Genomic DNA, 7,871 nt, shown 5'->3' on the forward strand with positions numbered 1-7,871 from the left:
CCATCAAGGAAATGGCAAAACTGCCTTGAGATTCCAGCACATTCCAGTGAGAATGGTGGTATCAAAAGGACAAAAGACAACAAAAGCTGGAAGGGCTGTGAGAACAAGAATCCTTCCCACACTGTTGGTTGGGAATGGAAACTGGTGTGCCCAATACAGTGTGGAGGTTTCTCAGATACCTAATAAGAAAACAGCCCAGCTATGCCTTTCTTGGGTACACACCAGAAAGAGTCTTAGGTCAACACACCGCAGAGAAACTTGCTGCACTATACACAATAGGTAGGGAATAGAGCCAGCCTAGATGCCCATCATCACATATGTGGATAAAGAGACTGCAGTGCATATATATATAAAACAGAATTTTACTCTTTCTTAAAGAACAAAACTATGACATTTTCAGGAAAGTGGTAGGCACTGGAACTCTTTATGTTAAACAAATTAAGTCCGATCCAGAAAGAAAAATTCAGAGGTTAAATTTAAATTTGTGCATGTGTCATTTAGCAGGTCATAAAACTAGAAGGAGAGAGGTTAAGTGAGGGAGGACTGGGAATGAAAGAGCCCTGGAATGCAAACAACCTGAAAGCAGAAGAGGGCTGTTTGAGACGAAAGACCCAGCAAGAGGAATGCAAGAGCCCAGCAGGACAGTGAGGGAAAGAGACAAATGAGAACAAAGTGTAATTCCACATCTTTAGCAAAATGCCAAAGCGAAACCTATTCCTTTGTATGGATATTTTTTTAAAAAAACTGCAAAGTGAAGGCCTGTCATGGTGATGTGTGCCCACTGTCCTAGCACTCAGGAGACAGAGGCAGGTGGATCTCTAATCAAGTGGATCTAACCAGGGAGTTTTTAGCCAACCAAGAGTCCTTAATAATATTGTCTTCATTAAACTAACAAAACTAGGTAAGACTACGAATATAGATTTAACAGCTAAAATCTCATTTTTTAAGTTGACAAAGACTACTACCAGAAAGAACAGAAAAATAATGAAATACGTTTTATTCATTGGCCACAATTCATTGTGTCAGATTGCTTGATGGCCTCTCCATATGAATGATTTCATATCTTTCTAGAGAAAACAGAAACACAAGCAATCTCCATTTCCAATAGCTGTAATATATAAAACGTGAGTTCACAGGTGGAAATCATCACTTTTTGTAATGCTGGACTGGATCTATGTGCTGCAAGCATACCCATTCAGACAGATTGTGCTTGGTGCAATTTGCATTAAACATATTGTCTTTGTTTTCTTTCTCCTGCTGTGGCAAACACGTGACCAAGGAAAACTTGAGGAGGGCAGGGCTTGTTTCATGCTACAGTTTAGCCCACCATGAAGGGAAGTCAGGGCAGGAACTCAAGGCAAGAACCTAGAGGCAGAAACTGAAGTAGAGTCTATGGGGAAATGCCACATACTAACTTCTCTAGGTGGTTTGGTCACCCTGACTCCTTATACCACCCAGAACAACCTGACCAGTGGTTGCATTGCCTCCAGGAAGCAGCTGGACCTCTCTCCCACATAAATCACTAATCAAGAAAATATCCTGCAGCATTGCCTACAGTCAATCTGATAGAGGCATTTTTCTCAATGAGGCACCTTATTCCAGACACCCATAGCTTATCTCAAATTGCCATAAAACCAACCATCATAAAAATCAAAATGTTATATATGTGTTATGTTTCTGACTGCATTGCTACATCATAAAAGCATTATTTGAGACAGGGTTTCTCTGGGAAACTCATTCTGTAGACCAATCTAGCTCCAAACTCAAAGACCCACCTGCCTCTGCCTCCCGAGTGCTGGGATTAGAGGAGCGCACCATCACCACCAAGCTCATAAAAGTATCCTTATTAGATGTGAATTTCCATTTTAACTAGACATAAATGACAATCTAATCATCCTCTTAAAGTTTACACATCAGGTGCACTTGAAAATGGGAAAGAATGAGAGACTTGGAGAGATACTGTGTACTCGTGTTCATTTCAGCATTTGTTTTTCAGTGTCTAAAAGGCAGACTCAACCCAAGTGTCCTTAAAGAGATTATCACCAAAGCAAAATGCAGCTCATATAGACGCTGAAGAAACTCAAAGTTTAAGGGAGAAGGCAGTTCTCGACAGGTGGCAATGTGGATGAGCCCCAAGGACATCATGCCAAGTGAAATATGCCAATTGCAGAAGACAAATATTGCAAGATTCTATTTATATGAGTTCCTGGAATAGTCAAATTTATAGAAGCAGAGAGTGGAATATTGATTACTGGAGCCTAGAAAAAAGGAGAAATGGGAATTGTTGTTTAATGAATGCAGAGTTTCGATTGCAAAAGATTTCTATGTATGGATGATAGTAACGTGGCCCAAAAATGTACGTGTATTTAATACTACTGAGCATTATGTTTAAAATAGCTAATAACAATGGTAGCTTTACATTTTACATTATGTCTATTATATCACAATTATTAAAAATAAAAAGTGTTACACGCCAGATAACAAAGGAATGTCCCAGAGTAACTTCTACTCTTGTGCGTTTCAAACCCGCTGCTCCACACCACCCGCAGTCTCCCAGGATCGGGTATTGTGGGACAATGTTCATCTCACTATGTGACCCCTAGAACCACACCATCCTGCAAAGGTGGACAGCAGGCATGTTAATGCAAGTCATTCCTACACTAAATGATTGGGAACAACAACTACATATGGAGGTGAGTATGACCCTCATAGCTATATCCCACTAAATGCAAGCTAAAGGCATCCTCAATTCACCTTACTTGAATCCCAGGGGCATCTCCTGCTGTTACTCTACTGTCCAACACATTGGCTAGATATGTCTAACACAGCCACACAGTTTTGGAAAGGGGTGCGTGCAAATGAGGGGTCCTGTGGGACAGTTGCATTGTCTTTGCAACCAAATCCACCTCTGAACCCCCCAAATTCACTGCAGACTCTTTGCTGTCTCAGGACTGTCCCTGCTTGTTTTGTTCTCACGCGATATGTGAGCTGCCATGCCAAAATTTCTTGTGCAATCATCCCTCCAGATAGACATTCTATCACCTTTTATATTCTTTCCAAAAACTCCTACTATTCTTGTCTTTGTAGCTATTATTTTTCAAATATTTATTGTGCCTTTATCTGCATGATCTTCCACAGATCATGAACTACCTGAAAACAAGAAGTATTTCTGCCATTGGAACACGACAGGCAATCACATTCCTGACAAATATATTTGGACAATATAACGTGTGTGTGTGCATGTGTGTGTGTGCGTGTGTGTGTATGTGTGTGTTAATTTTGGTATGTCTCTAAGCAAAAATGATACGTATTACCCACTAAGAATCCTAATTTTCCTGTTTTTTTTATTTGTATGCAACTCACTGGTCCCTGATTGCAATTGTGTAGTGCAATATTTTTCTCTTTCTCTTTGAAACAGGCAAAAGTTTTTTATTGATTTTTATTGAGCTCTACATTTTTCTCTGAAAGTTTTTTTTAGCACCAATACTTATTAGGTTTCAGTGCCCAGGGCTTCCGCTGGATGCCTGTCATTCATGGAGCAGTCAGGAAGCCTCAGTGGCAAAGCGCTTTGCATTTTGTTTTGTGGTGGCTCAGGGACCGGCCTGCTTCAGCACAACGATGCGGTGCAGGAGAGATGGTGGGTGACTTTTTATCCCAACAACACTGTCAAGTGGGCACTGAGCAGATAATGTGGGATGCTTTTCCCTGCTGCAATAAGGCACATGTTCTAAAATGAATCACGTCTGAACTACCGCTGTTTCATTTGTACACTGTGAGGGCTTCGGGCAAACACTCCTACAAATGATTTCTCACAAAGGATGGTAATAGCTGGCATCAGCAGAGAATGTTCTGGACTGAAAAGCATCTTCACATTGACGGACAGTGTGCACCTTCCCTGCCCTCGACTGCTAACAAATAGGAATATGCTGCATGGCTCTGAAGTAGGCTCTGGACATAGTTCTTGATCTTTTTACCTCTAGAATGGATACTATGGTTTTAATAATATCGTAAATCATGACTTTCCAGGAGCCAGGGCAAACTGACACTTCCTGATCTTTTTCTACTCACAAATAATTCTATTCCCTTTGAAGCTAATAGCTCTCTGCCAGGGCAAGTCAGTAAGGGCTGACAATCACAGAAGAGAGCTGGGCACTGGGATAAAAGGGTAATTCCATTACGCTGCCACCTTTGGTCCTTTCCCCCGCTCTCATTCCGTGAAGCCTAAGTCAACACATCACTCCACTTTTTGCTGGTGAACAAAACATTTATGCTTCATTGTGTCATTAATAAATCAATCACTCAATTTCAGAGATGATAGAAGACATCAAGATCAAAATCCCAGAGAGCTACGTGCACTAGTTAGCTTCTACAGAGACAGACGTAATGCCCTAAAAAGAACAGAAGAACCTGGAGGTTAGGAAGTGATAGGGCACTGGGCAGCTTCTTCATAGCTGTGACATCATCAACCAAATGGAGAAAATGTGGATCACCAAAATAGGTCATTAAGGAAGAGTGCTTGCCTCCAAACCTGATGTCATGAGTTTGATCCCTGAAATCCCACCTGATGGAAAGAGAGAGCCAACTCCCACAAGCTGTTCTCTGACAGGTATGCACCTCCGCCCGGATGTAAGCATACACCTGCACAGATAGGCAAAATAAATAAATAAAATGTGGTTGAAATTTTTGAAAGGCTCACAATTTCAGATGTTCCAGTTCAGTGTCACCTGGCCTCATCTCACTTGGCTTGTGGTAGAGAGTTCTCGGCTTCAATTCCTGAAGCTTCCATCACCTTCGCCAAAGCACCACTGGCTAGTAGTCTTTAATATATGAGCCTTGGGGAACGCTTAGGACCCAAAGCAAGTCACGAGGTTGGGATGTTGTTCAAATCCACTTCCCATTCCATCTTCTGAACATTTAACTTCTTAGATTATAAAAATGCTTAACTATCTCCCATCTTTTAAAAAATCATCTAGATCAGTGGTTTTCAACCTGTGGGTCTGACTTCCTTTGGGGATCAAACAACCCTTGCACAGGGGTCACCCAAGACCAATGGAAAGCAATGTTGTGGGAGCGCCTTCCGCTCCATCAGCCAACAGTCGCTGAAATACCAGCCCACTGGGGCGTGGTATATTTCTCTTTTAAAAAGAGCCACAGATCCCGGATCAGGCTCTCTTGGTTCCGGCGCTTGGTCCCGGCTCCTGCTCCCGGCTACTGCTCTCGGCTCCTGCTCCAGCAACTAGGCTCCCTTCCTGACGGTTTATGGTGTATGTAAGTTTTACCCCCCAAAATAAATAACCCCTTAAAACATAACTGGTGTGGGATTGATTCGCAGATAAAGCAAAGATATTTACATTATTATTATTTATAACAGTAACAAAATTAAAACTATGAAGAAGCAAGGAAAATAATTTTATGGTTGGGGATTACCACAGCGTGACGACCTGTATTAAAGGGTCATGGCATTAAGAAGGTTGAGAATCGCTGGTCTAGATTCAAATCACCGTAGCTAATGCTCGCTACCTTTTAGATCTCCACCATTTAAAACTCTCCACACCACGCCCATCTCATGCTGTACACCTGCTTGCTCAACCTCTGGAAACAGGCTGCTCCCATCACTGCTTTCCACATATTCTCATCCTGGTCTCTGTTTGCTTCCTGCTGAAAACCACAATGAACATTACGTTTCAGTCTTTTTATTGCAGGAGCCTTAGGCATGTTACAGTATTTGACTCTGGCTGTTGGTACCAGACTCTGCAGCCCCTTCACTCTCTCTTGCAGTTTGTTCTGACACCTTCCAGACTTCCTTTTCTGGTTTTCCCCACACCTCCTTGAGTAACTGACTCTTCCCCTTGCTCCCACCTATTACCCAGGTGCCCATGTTTTCTCAGTGTTTACCTCGTGCTAGACTCTTCCCTAACTTCAGACTTGGGTGCCATTTTTTTCCTGAAGGCTAAGTTTTCTTAAAACTAAACACACACTCTTCCCCCAGATCAAGTCCCTTCCCCACCTATTCTACATGTGATGTTTCCTTGATATTCACACCTAAGGTAGACAGCCAGGAGTTTACTCCCCAGTCTTCTTCAATCCTACATCCTCCATTCCTTCTCTTTTGATTCCTGCTGCAATGTCGTTAGTTCAGAACTTGCCATCCCCTGCTTCTGTGACTGCCGCATCTCCTGACTGAAACCCACGCAAGTATATTTTCCATCAAGGGGGTTTATCCAAGATGAAATCTAAGATCCATATTGTGGTACAACATCCCCCCCAGTTGTTTGACATCCATTTCTGTCTCCAATATCACCTCATCTTTCTGTTATGATTCCTCTAGTCCAACAAAATGCAGCTGCTGGCAGCACCCAAGACTTCCTCTTGTGCTTGATGCCCATGTGAGGACTCTACGTTCAAAACACTCTGCCTGCTACTGCCTTTTTTCCCATTTCCCTCAACTACTTAAACAGAACCTAGATTTTAAAGAGGATCAGGGCCAACTTCCTCCAGGAAGTTATCCTTGACACCAAGCGTATGTACTTGCCTTTCCTTCATGCCTTCATAATATTCTCTTCATATTTTCACTCCATAACTTGGCCCTTCTTGAAAAATGCATGGCCTCACGAAAGAAACTGATGAAGCATTAAGGCCACCTCTGCAGTGACCCCCTCCAAAACTCTTGCCTAAACGTCTATCCATACTATTGCCTATATTTTTGTTAGTGAGAGCCCCCAAATGTGTGGAAGAGTCTTTCAAAATTCCTATCTGTCTCCCTTTGAGGTCTTTTCATCTTCTGGACAAAGATTTCTGCCTGGAAAGAACATCTGTCTTATTTTTCTTTCTGTCAACTGTGAGCATGGGTGTTTAATAGCTGATTATTGAGAGAATAAATAAATGAATAAAAGATAAGGCTGGCAGGGATTGAAAAGTCCGACAGAGGTGCAGGGCACAGCAAGATGTGAAATCAGGTACACGCCAAGGTGGCCTGGTTCCCAAGAATAGCCAGGAAAAGGACATTGTCTAGGATACCTAAAAAAGAGCACAGTGGTGGTTGGATACCACACAGATAGCAAAGGTCAGATAGCAACCAGATAAACACAGACCTGGGTGTGCAAATACTAGTAAACAGAATGGGGGCAAACCATCCGAGTCCCGGACAATGACCAGGAAAACACAGGGGGATGACAATGCCAGACACAAAATGGCAATGGTGAGCAGGGACCTCCTGCACAGCTGTTCTCTAGTTTTTTGTCTACATAACCAACCTGCAAGAGCAGTTCAGGGAGTACACAATTCAAAGCATCCTGTCAACAGATGAGGCCCGGAGGGGACAAAGGGCTCCGACTGCCAGCATTTTTTCCCACTTGGGCTGGTATCTCAGGGATATTTATTTCCGAGCCTCAGCATCTACTGAAAATTAAATGATAAAAATGCTACCGAGTTCACAAAGGCCTCTTCTTAAAAAAAAAAAAATTAAAAGAGTGAAAAATCTGTATCTACCCTGTTCTGAGGTATCCCTTTTAAAGATTTGCTTTCAACACTGTGACAATAAATGGTTGGGTTGTAGTTTGAAATCAGGACAGCCGTTATGTAAAGGAGGCAAAAACTGCTTCATTAAAATGCATGAAGAGAGAAACGATGGATTATAGTATAGATCATGCTAGAGATGAGCAGATTACTGAGGGCCAGGCACACAAGGGAGGCAGATTAATGAAAAATAAATAAAGGGGCTTCAGAAAAACAGCATGAGTCTGAGCACTGGTCCGCTGCATATCACAGAATATAAACCAAGAGGTGTAGAGAAATTATTCTTTTTCCATTGGAATGTTGATTTGAAAATTAATGCTGTTTGCTTCTTTATATGTCCCATATATTTTTTCATC

The sequence above is a fragment of the Myodes glareolus genome, chromosome 13 (assembly GCF_982192425.1).
Source record: "Myodes glareolus chromosome 13, mMyoGla1.1, whole genome shotgun sequence".
NCBI lineage: Eukaryota > Metazoa > Chordata > Mammalia > Rodentia > Cricetidae > Myodes > Myodes glareolus.